This window comes from Caretta caretta, chromosome 6, assembly GCF_965140235.1.
Source record: "Caretta caretta isolate rCarCar2 chromosome 6, rCarCar1.hap1, whole genome shotgun sequence".
Lineage (NCBI taxonomy): Eukaryota > Metazoa > Chordata > Testudines > Cheloniidae > Caretta > Caretta caretta.
Window position 1 is genome coordinate 63588410 of NC_134211.1, and position 15894 is coordinate 63604303.

A 15894-nucleotide genomic window follows, 5' to 3' on the forward strand; every position below is an offset into this window, starting at 1 on the left:
GACAGTAGCAGCCTGCTCCCACAATTGGGTAGCCCCCGTGCCGCTCCTGGGTGCAGGGCGCTGTGCTAAGTGGAGGCTGGGCAATGGCAGCTGAGCGGGTATCACCCTTCTGCAGCTGGGGTGCGGCAGGGATTCCACCTGGCCGGGCCCTTTGGCGTCCGCCCGCCCAGAGGCGCCGCTGGCCCGGCCCGCGCGGTTCCCTGCGCTGCCTCAGCCCTGCCTCTCCGCTGGTGGGCGGGCCAGGCTCTGCCCCTTTAAGGTTCAGCCCCGCCCCCTTCCTCTCTTCTCCCCGGCCGGCGCTCGAAGTGAGCTAGCGCGAGAGCGCAGGCGGGGGCACGCGGGCGGCTGAGCCGGCGGGGAGAGGGCGGGGGCAGCAGGAGCCTCGCGCTCTCGGCGGCTCGCGAGACGCTGGTGCAGACGGGACGTTCTGCTGCTACTTTGTATCCGTCTGCGGCCGCGAATGGTCCGTTCCGCGAGCCCTGCGACAGGCTCTGCACCCCGCCTCCCTCCCAGAGCCAGACAGCCAAGGGCACGCGGGCCTTGCCGCAGCCCAGCCTGCCAGCGCCTCGGAGGCGGGGGGGGAGGGGAGCCGGCTGCCGCCGCCGCCTTCGCCCGGTGACCTGCCACGGAGCTGCTGGGTGAGTTGCCTCCCAGGGGCGTACGGTGGGGTGGGGTGTTCGGTGCCAGCCCCGGACAGGCACGTGCCTGGCGCTGGGGTGAGCGCTGAAATCTCCGGGGCCGGCGGGCGGGCTCCCCCTTGCCCGCACGCCCCTCGGCCTTCTGAGCTCGCAGCGCGAAAGCACTTGGCTAGAGATCGGGGACCTTCCTGGGCGCCGGGACCTGTCACTAGCCTCTCGGGACCGCCCCGCTTCCACGCAGTCCCTGCTCTGATGTGCCAGCCTCAGCTGTCATTGAAGAGGGAGAGCTGCTGCCTGGAAGGGCGCCCGGGGAGCTGCGGCTTAAATGTGCCAGATCTGCTCCCGTGGGTACCAAGGGGTGTAACTAGGAGTTGGGCCAGGTGTGGGGAGTACGTGACAGCAGGATCTCTTTCTGAGTTCATTGGGGTTGGATGACTATAACTGAGGATCACATTTGCCCCGTTGGTTGTGGGGTCGGCTCCCAAGGAAAATGGGGAAATCCCATTGCTTGAGTCTTCTAAAACTACCCTGGACAAAGCGTCTGACAGACCAATCCTACAATGTCCCCTAGGAATGGACTAGATGACCTCATAGATCTTTTCTGTTTCTGACGTCTGTGAAAGAAAAGCTTTTTCTTTTAATTTTTTACCGTGGAAATTGGTGGAGAGAGACAGAAAAAGCTCTGTGGCGAAACAAACTTTGTAGGTCTTGGTAGTGTTTAGTTCCTTTGTGTCTCCAGCAGCAGACTGCTTGGGTGATATTTCAGAAATGGTGTATTTCCTGAGTAAAGTTGAAACTCTGTCTCACTGCTGTCTCCTTCTTGAAAATTGTCACTTCTTTTAAAAATTCTTTGTTTGCGTTTTGCTCTATTTGAATGTAGTATTCTTGCTCACTAGCCACTTCCTGAAAAACAAAAATGCTTGTTTGTATTGGTACTAAATACTAATTTTAGTTCTGTTCTGCCAGTTTCTGTGTGAGGCTAGATTTAAAATAATTTGTTAAATAGAAAAGGGTGGGAGCAGCTAATGAAAAGAGCAAGTGGGATCAAAAGTTAATTGCTAGAATAAAAGTGTTTGCACCTCTCTGCTGCAACAAAACCCCTCTTCCATGAAACTTGACATCGGAATTGTTTGTTAATCATGGAATGCAGACAGCATGTTGATCTTGATTCCTAACAAGTCAGCCTGCTAGTTGCTAGTTAATACATTCTGTAATTAATTTACCACATACAACAGAAACAATTATCGCACTTTCCTTCCCTGCCAAGGGAAACTTAACTGCCGCCTTTGGTCTGTCTTCCCTAAAATTTTTATAGACAGACTTTGGAATGGAGGTCTGCAACTAGTGAGTAATAGAAGAAAATGATTAATGCATTTGATGACTTTTGATTAGTTCCATTATGTAATGTTTTAAAAATTAACACAGACGTGTAGGTTAAGCACTCTTTATATTTACTGTGCTATATAAATAATTAACAATTTTAAGTTGAATTTTCTTACTAGTCTACTATCTCTAAAGTTATCCTGGTCAGCCTTTCAGAATCCTTTCTAGTGTCAGGGAGACCTCTTGAATACCTTATCTTGGGCAATAAGATATTGATACATGTATAGAACAATTTTAAATCTCATTCCTGTAAATTGGTATTCCCTGTCTTCTGTAGAGATTATTGATGTGCATTGAAATCTACTGATGGAAAATGCTATAGGGGAGCTGAGTTATTTATTAATTTAAATGATTTAGCTGGTCAAACAGATCTGACAACTTCCACCTCCTTATGTGAAATTTGAGTTCAGTTAGGGTGGGGGCCCAATAGGTTTCTCTAGTACTGTATTTATCTGTATTGCAGTAGTACCTTGAGGCCAGGGCATCATCGTGCTAGGCACTATACAAACATACAAAGCACTGGCAGAGTTTAGGCGTAACATTTTAGGTGGTGTTTATAACAAATAGGTCATAAGTTTTTAGTTGGTTATAAATATCCCCTAAAGAATTTGTAACAACTATTACAAGCTTGTAATATAAGAACCAGTAGGTGGAAAGAAGCTGCAACAAAAGTGAAACTGACCCGTATTTAGGATCCAGTATAAGAGAAATGGAGAAAAGTAAATAACACAAACAAATGATTGTTATAATATCTCATTACTAGTGACTCCTGGGTTTTAAAAAAAATATTTTTGAATGATCATGTTCCTTTAAATAGGTCTCAACAAATATACATGGTTTTGAATGGGTTTATTCTTTTGGGAGGCTTAATTATTGTGACTGGATGGCTTTTATTTATAGTGTAGCTTTTATTTGGTTGTGGCATGGGGTGGGAGGTTTCAGAATATTTTCATCCTACATTTCTGACGTGTTTAGAATTGCAAAGAATGGAGAAACTGAGAGGACTTGTCTACTCGTACTTCCTGGTGGCTTTGTGTGTGTGTTCCCATAAATGCTATTGTGTAATAGTGCGTCTCTTGGCAGCAGTGTCTTTTCACAGTATTCCTGTGTGTTTTTTGTTTTGTTTTTTGACAGATGCAGTTTGTTCAGGAGAGTTTCAGTAAGAACAATAGGAAAAGGTTCTTTATTACCATTTAGGAAGAGGTTTTTTTAATTTTTCATGCAGTGAGACTAAGCTCAAAATTTCTGGTTCAGTTCCAAGGCATCTTTACTCTCAGTTGTTCAGCCCTTTTCTCAGGCTGTGCTAAAGACATCAGACACCAGCTTACTGCTTACATCCTGCGTCAGAACTGGGAGGATGATTACCTTGTCTCCTCTCTTGTAATAAAACCTTTAATACTTGCTTCCTTTTTCCAGTGCTAAAGCAGAAGTGTAATGGTTATTCTCAGCAAACTGAGGAATTGCCCAGGCAGTGTACAGAAAAGGGAGGGTTTCTCCCCTCAATCCGCATCTGTAGCTGGGTCTTGTAGTGTGTCTGTGCTCATTAAGAGGAGACAAAACCACTAAGCAGAAGATGATTTGCATATTAAACTTCGATTCTCGAAGGTTAAGCGGCATGTAATACAAGCATAAATATGGTTTTGTGTTAGCAGTTGATGGCTGATCCTTCAGATGACTAGTTTAGAAGCAGATTTACAAACAGGTTTCTGCCTTTTTTTTCTTTCCCCACCCACTGTTTCTTCCACTTATATCTATGCAGAGGTAAAAATTCTTTGTGGCATCATAATTTATGGCTATACAGGAGATTGAAGGGACACTGGCAACTTAAAAATCACACTTCCGATTTTTTTTTAAACCTGATATTGTTACAATTCATGTCAAAGATTACTGTAACTGAAAGTTTGAGTAAAAAATAACTGTGCAATTGTCAGCACTCTGTTAAGCCAGTTTTTTTCCTGTTGCATTGACCTCTTACACAGCAGTAAGGGAGAGAACAACACTTTAAAAAAAATAAAAAATTGGAAAATGCAATTTCTAAATCTCCAGAAAATTGGCAGTGGGTTTTTTGGGGAAGAAGGTATACCTGAACCCACTTTAAAAGTGAGCTACAATTATATAATAAGAAAAGGAGGACTTGTGGCACCTTAGAGACTAACCAATTTATTTGAGCATAAGCTTTTGTGAGCTACAGCTCACTTCATCGAATGCATCCGATGAAGTGAGCTATAGCTCATGAAAGCTTATGCTCAGATAAATTGGTTAGTTTCTAAGTTGCCACCAGTCCTCCTTTTCATTTTGCGGATACAGACTAACATGGCTGCTACTCTGAAACCTGTAATTATATAATACTTCCAACTGAAGAAAACCTGGTTTATGACAAGGAAATTGAGACTTTTATTTAAAAGGCCACTGCCAAAATGAACGTATCCTCGAAATATTTTGTTTACAAATTTTTTTTTAAAGTGAATTTAGTGTTGTTGAAAGGTACTGAGCCAGAAGTTTTCTGACCACAGAACAGTTGTAGCACAAAGTTCCACTATGACCCCCACCTCCCTTGCATGCTCATCAGTGTGACTCAGCCCTGGCCTGAGGGATCACTTCGAGGGAGAGTCTCCATGAGCCATTCAGTTCTTTGTCTCTCTGCTGAGACTGACACAGATGATGTTTAATTTATTTGAGCATAAGCTTAGTCTCTAAGGTGCCACAAGTACTCCTTTTCTTTTTGCGAATACAGACTAACATGGCTGTTACTCTGAAACATGATGTCTAATGTCAGTTGTGGCATGTGATGCTGGCTCAGAATGGGACTAAGACTGATGCCTTATTTCATGTAGACCACTGAACAGCAGATAATAGTAACTATTTTGATCACTAGGAGCTTGTCTTGCATTCAGCATGGTGATTTAGAAGTGAAAGGCTCAGTCTCCCATGAGCAATCCAGTCCCAACGTTTAACTGTTTCTCCTAACCCTGAGAATCTTTTCAGCTCTCCAAAAAGTAAGATACTATGCTATTAATAACCTCTTTCTCAGCTGTGTGATCCTCCAACAACAAACCCAGGGTTCTGTGTGTGTTCGTAGTTGTTCATGTTGCACCATTCCTCCTTAAATCTCTTTGTATTTATACTACATCCATCACTGTGGCCTCTGTGGTTCTTGTGAGAAGGCAGGTGTGGGCTTCTGGCCTGTTCCCTCAACCCAGAAAGGGCTGACATCACTGCCTCCGTTTGCTTCAGGTCTTTTTCTCAGGGCTTCAGCTTTGTTTCTATAGAATACAGAATTAGAACAGCACATCAGCTGTCCCCTCTCCATAACCCAGGGTCTGCTGCAGGGGCCTATCTTCTCTATGGGCCACTTTTCTGAGAGCAATGGCCTGCCACAGGAGCCAACTTGTTTCCTGTAGCTCTTTCCCACTACCCAAGAGTCTACTGCAGGAACTGTCCTACCCCCTCCAGCTCTCTCCTGACTGGCCTACTTGCTGGCTTTTAAATATGTTTCTAGCTGATCAGTCTCAGCTGGGGAAGTAATTGACCACTCACAGGTGAGGTTGGGTCCAACTCCCCTTAAATTATCAGCCAGCCTGTGACAGCAGGGCACTGACATTCTTATTTGTTACTCTTTTAAAAGCCTATATTTAAAGAAAAGCACACATCTCAGTATGGACGGGGGGAACAATACAAGCATAATAAAGTCAAGGAAAAAGCTCTATACAGATTTTCCTATATCTAGCCAAATAAATGCAGTCAAGGTGCTTCTGGTAAGTTATTTAGGAGATCTTTCACACATTGCAGATCCCTTTTAAAAACTCATGGGGGTTGTCACGGCTGGCTGAATAAATGTTGGTTGTAAATGTCAAGTTCCGCTTTTTAAACATATAGAGTTAAATTCTAGTCTCTCTCACATTCAGATCTTGAAGTAATTCTGGATATAGATGGAATTACTTTGGATTTATACTAATGTAACTGGCCGCTGTACTAGAACTTGTGGTGGGTGAGTAACTCTTAAATATGCCATGTGTTTTTGTTCGCTTTTCATTGTGTCTGTTTGCGAGGCCTGTAGTATTGGTTCTGATTCTATAGCAGCTTCACAAGTAGAATTCCCTTTGACTTCAGTGGAAGACTTGTGTGCGGAGCAGTTGTGGAATCATTCTTAAGTAGGGAACAGCTTTGTGAAGTTTACTTCTACAGGAAGTAGACTCGCCTGTGCACCGAGAAGTGGAACCTGCTAACTTGGCCGCTGTTGGTTGAATAAAAGCATGAGTAAAAACAGGAAGCTGTTAGTGTTGTTCATCTGCCTTTGTGCTGCAGTCCTCAAACAGGATATTTGCACAGAACACAAATAGTCCTGTAGTTTCAGAATTAACCTAGCATTGCTAGTAACAAAAATCGGTTGGCAGTAACACTTTAAACATGCTTTGAGTTTTACCTCTTTGCTCCATGCCAGACCATGTGTCTTGATACCCTGCATTGTCTAGGAAGTGAGAGTCCCTCCCAAGGAGGGCCAGCCAGATGGCAGTGGAAGCCTGGCCTGTTTAGCTGTAATCAATAGGATTTGTTGTGCAATGCAGCAGTATTAACTAAGGGGCTCTCTGAAAACATATAGTCTCAGAAGTTAGATGTGAAGTGACTCCTGTCTCTTTGTCCGCCCCATTGCCTGCACCTTTCACTTCACAAGTGTGAAAGATGGCCAGGCTCTGGAAGCAAAGTATAGCACTGAGAACCTTATTCACTGCAGAAAGGATCAGTGTGTCTCATGCCACTTCAGTAATTCCTCAAGGGGGATTTCTATCCTGGAAACCAGCCCATCCACCAGTAAATCCTCTTCCCTAATGCAAGTGTGCATAAGTGGAATGTAGTGGTATTACTTGGCCATCACCTCTCTGACAATAACCTTGTACACAAGACAAAGCTGATAGGGCACAGTGAAGTGAAATTTGCTTCTGGAAGCACTTGTACATCAGAAGACATCCACTTCAGTCTGAGTTCCTTGTGAAGCTCTTAGTTTACATTAACATTGGCTGCAAGCTTGGTAGAAAAAGTCCACTTTTTAAAGAGGCAGTTGGACTTGCAGTGCACCATTTTAAGGTAATCCCTAATGAAGGAAGTAGACTAACTAGTTTTAGCTCCCCATCTTAAGTTTTATAAAATCCTAATGTATTTGAGCATCTAAACGCTTTCACTGCGTCACTTTTTTCTTTTTTGTTTTTTAGTTTACAAAACTGCATTTAAACCACTTTAGGAGGATGAAGTGAAATTGAATATAGATAGGAAGCAAAAGTAACCAAATTTAGTTTTGGTTTTTGTGTCTCACATATTTTGGGGCTAAGGTAAATAGATGGTGAAAATTTGAACTAGAATATTTTTTCTTTTGCAATACTCTTAGTAACGTAGATGTAGGGGATGGCTGCATTGCAGCTGGAAGGTGTGATTCCCATCATGGATGGATGGACTTGCGCTAGCTCAGTTGGAGCTAGCATGCTAAAAATAGCCTTGTGGATGTTGTGGCACTGATGGTACCTTGGGCAGGCCATTCGAGATTGGATCCAAGGGGTCAGGCAGGCTTCGATTTGGGTGAGTAGCCTGAGCCACTGCCAACGCTGCAACAGCCACAAGTGCAATTTTTAGTGCGCTAGCTTGAGCTGAACCAATGAGAGTCTATCTGTCGGGAACTGCACCTCCCAGCTACAGTGTAGACATAGCCTTAATTTCTTTATGTTGTGGTCCTGTGTATCAGGGCTGCACAGTGAGGTTCTTACTCTTAAGTAAGGTTTATGTCTCTTTCAACAAGATAATTTGTGCTTTGTGATGTGACTCTGAAGGGTTTTAAACTGTTTCAGGCTGGCTTGCCATGAAAGCTGTTACTGTTTGTATGCAGTATTTTAAATGTGCAAATAAATGAAGTATCTGAGCTTTGATTTTTTTTCAAAGTATAGTTTCTGATTTTTTTTATTGGTGACTTGCATCTTCAAAAGTCTTTGAAAAATAGGTATTAAATTAAAGCATGTGCTAATGTAATTATCGTGAGAGAGCTGTCAATTTCCATTAGACTGTGGAGCCCACTTAAACAAAATACCTGTTGTATGTCAGATTAGACAAGCACACCAATACCCTGAAGCTTGCTTAGATGGAAAAACTGTATAAAGAAATACACATGTTAGATGTGGCTGTCCAGTAATCCAAAAGGTAAAAAGCAGAAGAAAATTGACGTGCTATGAAAAATACTTAAACTGGCTAGTTAGCAATCTGTGCTGCTTCAGGGTATATTGTTTTTTTTCCAAAGAAGAGAAACTGACTCAAAATTTAACACACTGTTTGCACACTGTTGCATCTTTCCACACTGTTGCATCACTTCACGAGTAACTCTTTTGTAGACAAAATACTATTCTTTCTGTGAAAGTAGATTGGGATATTTTTCTTTAAAAGCAGAGAACACAAAGAAATGTCCAAGCATTGCTCTGACATTGGATAAATTCCACACTGTTCTATCTGCCAGTGTATAGACCCTCTATGATCAAGCTGCCATATACAAGACCTTTTCACAGAAGATATACAACATAATACACCTCAAAGCAGCTGTTCTCTTGTGGGGAAGGGGGGTGAGAAGTGCATAGTGCAAGAGATAAAGGAGAAGGCAAGAGCTTTTGGGATACTCTAGCACTGCTGCTTCACGATATTGCCGGAACAGCACTGTAGAAGATCTGCATTGCCAAAAGTTAATGCCTGTGTAATGAGTACAAGGCCACAATGGAGATTACCTCATGGGCTGTGCGCTGGTTTCACTTCAGCAGAGCCTATTAAAAATTGCACAAGCTTCTTAAGTGACCCGCAGAGGCTTTTTAACAGATTAGGGGAAGGGGCTGCTTCCTTTGTGATTGCTCTTGATGAATAAAGGAGACCCTGGTGGCCTTAATCTCAGTCACATCAAGTTTTGTGTTCCTTGGTTTTGCTTGAGGACTGATTTGGGGGTCTTGTGTGCTTCAGAATGTTCCAAAGGCATTGGGGTTAAATATGTAGTAACAAACATAAGTTTTTAAACAGCCCGAGTTAAAAATTCTTCTCTTCTCCATAGCTCGTCTTTCACTTTTGTGTCTCATGATGTATCCGTTGCATTAGTTCCCTGTTCACCATCAGATCTTTCAAGGTAGAGAAGACTTGTATTTTGAAGGCAAGGTTGGTTTTTTTGGTTTTGTGCTCTTTGGGCCTCCTTTATCCACCTTCCAGAAATAGAAAAAGGCACAAGCCTAATTTTTTTTCCTTTTGCAAGTCACTGTTAAACGTCTGTTCCTCTTACTCCCTGTTTTGAAAGAGTGTAGATGTTTTGGTGCTGCATGATTAAAAGCTTTCTAAAGTGATTGGGGATTTTTTCTTCATCTTTTTAAAGCGATTGGAAGTATAGTCCAGCAGTTTTGGGTCAAATCTTCAAGAGCACTTAAGTCCCATGGACTTTTTGGTGGGCCTTAAGTGCTCTTGAAAATTTTACCCTTCAATGTCTATTTCGGAGGGAGATTGCAACGGTTTGTATCTCAATGATATTTTCCAAATCATTAGCCCATAATCTTTCATTTTAATATTTGCTATTTAAATATATTTCAAGTATCTCCATGGGTACCTCTAGATTTACTCTTTGCCCCTCCAGAAAACTTGCTGAGGGAATTTGAAATTGAGTGCTGAATTCTGTGACACAGGCCTGCATCTAAAATGTACCTCCATAGTTCATGTTCCCCAGTTACTTTATGTAACAATTTCTACTACTCGTTCAGCGATAGGTTCCATTCTATGCAAATGTACACTCTTATCCCTTATAAAAGCAACGAGGAGTCCAGTGGCACCTTAAAGACTAACAGATTTTTTTGGGCATAAGCTTTCGTGGGTAAAAGCCCACTTCTTCAGATGCATGGAGTAGAAAATTACAGCTGCAGGCATAAATATAGTGACACACAAAGAGAAGGGAGTTGCCACTGTTGACAGTGCCAATTCAATCGGAGTGGACTACTCGTGGACCACATTCACCCTGACTGAATTGGCACTGTCAGCACTGATTCTCCACTTGTAAGGTAACTCCCTTCTCTTCATGTGTCAGTTTATATTTATGCCTACATCTGTAACTTTCACTCCATGCATCTGAAGAAGTGGGTTTTTTACTCACAAAAACTTATGCCCAAATAAATCTGTTAGTCTTTAAGGTGCCACTGGACTCCTCGTTGTTTTTGTGGATATAGACTAACATGGCTGTTCCTCTGATTCTTATCCCTTATGTATTCACAGCCTATGCGTGCCTGCTTTTTACTTCTCCCTGGTGCTTACATTCTCATTTTTACATATAATTATAAAATAACTGGAATATAAATATTGTACTTTAATTTCAGTGTATAGTATGTTGAGCAGTATAAACAAGTCATTGTCTGTATGAAATTTTAGTTTGTGCTAACTTTGCTAGTGCTTTTTACGTAGCCTGTTTTAATGTTACACCAATAAAATAAAAACAAGCAGGATCTTATTAAAGGGGAAAAGACAAAATGCCACATTCATTGTGAATACAGAAAGAATCATAGTAAGCAGTTATAGCTATAACATTCCATTCAATTTCATATTTATTCTCACACGCACACGGTTCTGCAAGGTTGCTATCATAGTTACCAGCCTTAGAGTTGCTCGTGCCAAGCCACTGGCCAGATGGCTTGGACATGAGGAGGGAGCAGGACCTTGTCAGATGCTCATCTGATGCTCCTGGAAGTTGTTTTGCAGAATCAGACCCCAAAGTTCTCACTTTCTAGAGTCCATTTTTATAGGAATTTATTCCTATGCCTGTCTATGGGAATTGCTTCATCATGCTGTTGCTGAATCAATCAGCAGATGGCACATTCCTGATGGCTCTGCGCTGCCAGATGTTGTCTTGTTCTTTGGTTCTCCCATCCTTGAGGCTATTGGGTGGATTCCAGTCTGCCCTCCGGGGGTCCTCTGGTTGTTTCCACTTGACGCCTTCTTCGGCTGATGGACACTGGATTCTTAAGCTGGCACTCTCTGATCATTCAGTTCTTATCCACACCAACCATCCATCTACATACATCCTCTGTCTCTATGTTTAATCACAATTGTTTACAAAGCGAGATAAATACAACAAAAGGGCCGGGAGTCTCTGTGTGTGCTGTTTCTGTTGTTATAAAGTATTGCTTTGAGAACAGACCCTGTGTCATAAATATAAAGGGAAGGGTCAACACCTTGAAAAACCCTTTCACCTGTAAAGGGTTAAGAAGCTAGGATAACCTCGCCGGCAGCTGACCAAAATGACCAGATGCTTTCAAAGCTGGAGGGGGGGAGAAACAAAGGGTCTCGGTCTGTCTGGGTGATGCTTTTGCCGGGGACAGAACAGGAATGGAGTCTTAAAACTTAGTAAGTAATCTAGCTAGATATGCGTTAGATTATGATTTCTTTAAATGGATGAGGAAATAAGCTGTGCTGAAAGGAATGGATATTCCTATCTTTGTGTCTTTTTGTAACTTAAGGTTTTGCCTAGAGGGATTCTCTGTTTTGAATCTAATTACCCTGTAAGTTATTTACCATCCTGATTTTACAGAGGAGATTCTTTTTACTTCTTTTAAAATTCTTCTTTTCAGAAACTGAATGCTTTTTAATTGTTCTTAAGATCCAAGGGTTTGGGTCTGTGTTCACCTATGCAAATTGGTGAGGATTTTTACCAAACCTTCCCCAGGAAGTGGGGTGCAAGGTTTGGGAGCATTTTGGGGGGAAATACGTTTCCAAACAACTCTTTCCCAGTAACCGGTTAAACGTTTGGTGGTGGCAGCAAAAGTCCAAGGGCAAAGGGTGATATAGTTTGTACCTTGGGGAAGTTTTAACCTAAGCTGGTAAAAGTAAGCTTAGGACGTTTTCATGCAGGTCCCCACATCTGTACCCTAGAGTTCAGAGTGGGGGAGGAACCTTGACACCCTGTCTTAGATGGGAGAAGTTCGAACCAGGAGAACGCCTGCTCCAAACCACACCACCACCACCAGGGGAGCCAGAAATAGGGATGCCAGCCTCCGCTATGATCCAGCAGCGGCTTCAAGGATCCAAAAGCTTTACTGGGCAAACCACTCCAAGGCCATGAGGGAGATCCTAGACTGGCCCTCACCCTACTGCACGATCGCATCTGAGCGTCTCTACAGCTACTTCAAGGAGGTATTCGATTGCATAGCTCAGAATGATGCACAGTGCCCAGAGTGCCTCCACCCCCTGCCCCGTGTCGACGAAGCAGGTGCCCTGGAAACTGACTATATGCCCAAGGAAGTGATGGCCAGACTCTCAAAAACAAAAAACACAGCTCCTGGGAAAGACTGCATCCCCTACAGCCTCCTGAAAAAGCGAGATCCTGGCTGCCTGGTCCTCCCCACGCTCTTCAACCAGTGCAAGCGATTCTGCTGGACTCCCAGTTCCTGGAAGAAGGCCATGACAGTACTGGTGTAGAAGAAGGGTGAGCGGGATGACCCCAGCAACTGGAGGCCCATCTCCCTCTGCTCCACGATGTACAAGCTCTATGCCAGCTGCCTGGCATCGAGGATCACGGAGTGGTCGGTGAGCGGGGGAGCCATCAGCTCCATCCAGAAAGGCTTCATGTCCTGTGAGGGCTGCCACGAACACAACTTTGTCCTCCAAACCACCATCGAAATGGCCAGAAGGGCACAGAGGCAGTGAACGGTAGCATGGCTTGACCTGGCTAATGCCTTTGGGTCCATGCCCCACCACCACATCTTTGCCGCACTCCAGGAGTTTGGGATGCCAGAGAACTTCCTTCGTGTGATCCGAGAGGTGTACGAGGGAGGCAGCACCACCACTCGCTCGGTCGAAGGGGAGACCGCCAAGATCCCAATCCGGAGCGGAGTTAAGCAGGGCTGTCCCCTCAGCCCCATCATCTTTAACCTTGCCATGGACCCGTTGCTGCGAGCAATCTCCAATGGCACAGATGGCTTCAACCTCCACAGTGAGAGGCTGAGCGTCCTGATTTACACGGATGACCTGGTCCTGACGGCAGACGACCCAGAGAACCTCCAGCGTATGCTAGACGCCACCAGTCGAGCTGCCGATCGGACGGGGCTCCGCTTCAGTGCAGAGAAGTGCGCAACTCTCCACATGGACGGCAGCAAAAGGGACTCAGTGCAGACGACAGGGTTCCAGATCCAGGGCGAGCCCGTCATCCCCCTGGCAGAGGGGCAGGCGTACCAGCACCTTGGCACGCCAGTGGGTTTCCGTGTCCGGCAGACACCCAAGGACACCATCCAGGAGATCTTGCAGGATCGCTGTACGTAGAAACCCTGAAGCGTAAACCGGACCAGGGTAAAGCCTTCAAACTGACCAGCAAATGGGACGCCAGCAACCACTTCCTCGCCAGGGGTGGCTTCACCCGTTTTGCCGACTGGCGGTTCATCCACCGTGTCCGGCTCAACTGCGTCCAGTTCAACGGAGCCGTCCGTCACGGGAACCGAGACAAGCGTTGCAGGAAGTGCGGCTATTCCAACGAGACCCTGCCCCATGTCCTGTGCAGCTGCAAGCCCTGCTCCAGAGCCCGGCAGCTGCGCCACAATGCCATCCAGAACTGCCTGGTGAAAGCCATCGCACTGCGCCTGGGGAGGTCGCCATGAACTGCGCCATCCCCCGGTATTGACAGCCAGTTGCAACCTGACGTGGTAGTCACCGACGAGGCCCAGAAAAAGATCATCCTCGTCGACGTCACGGTCTCCTTTGAGAACAGGACCCTGACCTTCTGCGAAGCCCAAGGTGCAGATGGATGCTCTGATCGTCGGAGCCCTGGGCGCTTGGGACCCCTGCAACGAGCCTGTGCTGTGGACCTGTGGGATCGGTCGATGCTACGCACGGCTCTTGCAGCGCCTCATGGTCTCGGACACCATCCGATGATCCAGGGACATCTACATCGAACACATCACCGGCCACCGACAGTACCAGGAGGTGTGAGCTGGTACGACAATGTGCATCAACTATGGGAAAGGGACTGAGAGACTTTTTCCATTGGACCATATGAACTGGAACCATAAACTCACTGAACATTAAATCCCACCAAATGAGGGTAAATCCATCCTCATCATGGTATCCTCTCATTATACTCCACACCCGAACATAGCCATTATATGGACAACATACCCCCATATCTCAATGTGTGTACTTTGACATGTTAAACTTTTACCCCCAATTGGGGAGATTGCAGATTATGTATTCGTTACGCCACCCGTTCGTAAACCGTACGTACACCGAATTTCGCACCCTTTGATAATCTGTACCTTATTCCCTGATAACCAGAAACTATGCTTAAACTCTGTACCATTTTCTTTTTACTTCAACATCATCTTAATAAAATTATTAAATCTGTACTAACAGAATTAGCAGCTTGCAAGTTTCACACAGAGGGAGAGAGACAGTAAAAATAAGAGACCAAGAGACCTCTTAGTTTAAATTCCAGGGTATTACTAATTATGGGGAATCAAACTTATTTGTGATTTTAATACAGAACTTCTTTAATATGATCCAACATAACAGTAAAACTAGGAAAATATCTAGATGAGTTGATGTACCTCCTGGAACACCTCTGCATACCCCATGGGGTACATGTGTATACCCCTGGTTGAGAACCACTGCTCTAACTTGAGCTTTTAGATCTCTTGTTGGATTCTTCATTGTCTTCTGGTGAGATTTTCAAAAGCAACTATGTGATTTAGGAACACAGATCTCATGGACTATCAGTGGGACTTGTGCTTCTAGGTCATGTTGATACTTTTGAATTTTTTTAATATAATTTTAAAAAATATTTTGGAGACAGCTATAACTAGAAGTGGCTCTCAGGTGAGAGACATGTTAGGTTTAGAATTCAGTATAGTGGTATCTCCTGCTATGTGTTGGAACATGTAACTGAAAAATGCAGGTATGTGAGTAGATGAAACTCAAACAAAAGTAACTTCCCTCCCTCCTCCTCTCCCTTCGCCTACTGCTTGCTTTGGCCAGAGTGAACAACAGAAGGTGAGAGTTCTAAACTTTTATTACCCTTTAAAAGACCACACCAAGGTAACTAGACCTATGTGCTATGGAAGTTTTATTGTAGCTCTTGGCTTTACAGAATGGATGTGCACAAGTGTGATAGGACATCCTGATATTTTAACTTGCTGCAATTATTGGGGTTTTTTTCTCCCCGCCCCCAAGAGAAAATGCATAGCAGTCAACAGTGGAACCTGAAGCGTAGACATACAATGAGGAACACTTTGAATGTAATTTAACATTTAAAATGAGTCAACTAAACCATCCTTTACCTGTAAGTAAGCCCTTTTGTTTTCAGTTTAAACTGATTTTTACCGAAAAATTCCCAGGTTTTACAGAAAGTATTCTTCAGTTTTTTCTGATTTTTCACCCTACTTTTGTGTCATTTGAATATATAAAAACTAACTTGTTTTATTAGAACAGTACAATATATTGCATGATGAGATATTGTTTTTATATATATATAAACAATAATACATTAGTCTGTGTATATCACAGCTGCCTATTGAAGTAAGGCTATGTATTAGTCTGAAAGATACACACAATAAACAAACAGGCGTGCATGCAATCTCTGAAGTGTGTGCGCATCTGAACGTAGTGATGAATCTCTCACCCACCACTTACACATTTCAAGCTATTAGCAGATAATTGTTCAAAGATTTGAGACACTAAAATGGGAAGAAAATGAAAATCTGTATCAGAGTACGTTTCAGAACACAAAATATTCACAAGGGTTTTTAAAAAAAATTAAAACAGGAGAAAAGGATGAAGTTGAGTGTATGCGCTGCAAATAATGTGCCTCAATTATTAAATGTAAATATTTGTAGGCTAATAGTTCTAA

The 15894-nt window shown here is 43.8% G+C and overlaps 1 protein-coding gene across 1 annotated transcript in view; it reads left to right on the forward strand.

Annotated features, from left to right (window-relative positions):
• The first annotated feature begins 309 nt into the window (after nucleotides 1–309).
• The window catches only part of SUSD6 (sushi domain containing 6), a 112517-nt gene continuing 96932 nt past the window's right edge, over nucleotides 310–15894 (forward strand). The window contains exon 1 of the mRNA XM_048853171.2: nucleotides 310–638. The gene's annotated coding sequence lies outside the window, so the exon portion shown is untranslated. The remainder of the gene's footprint in view (nucleotides 639–15894) is intronic.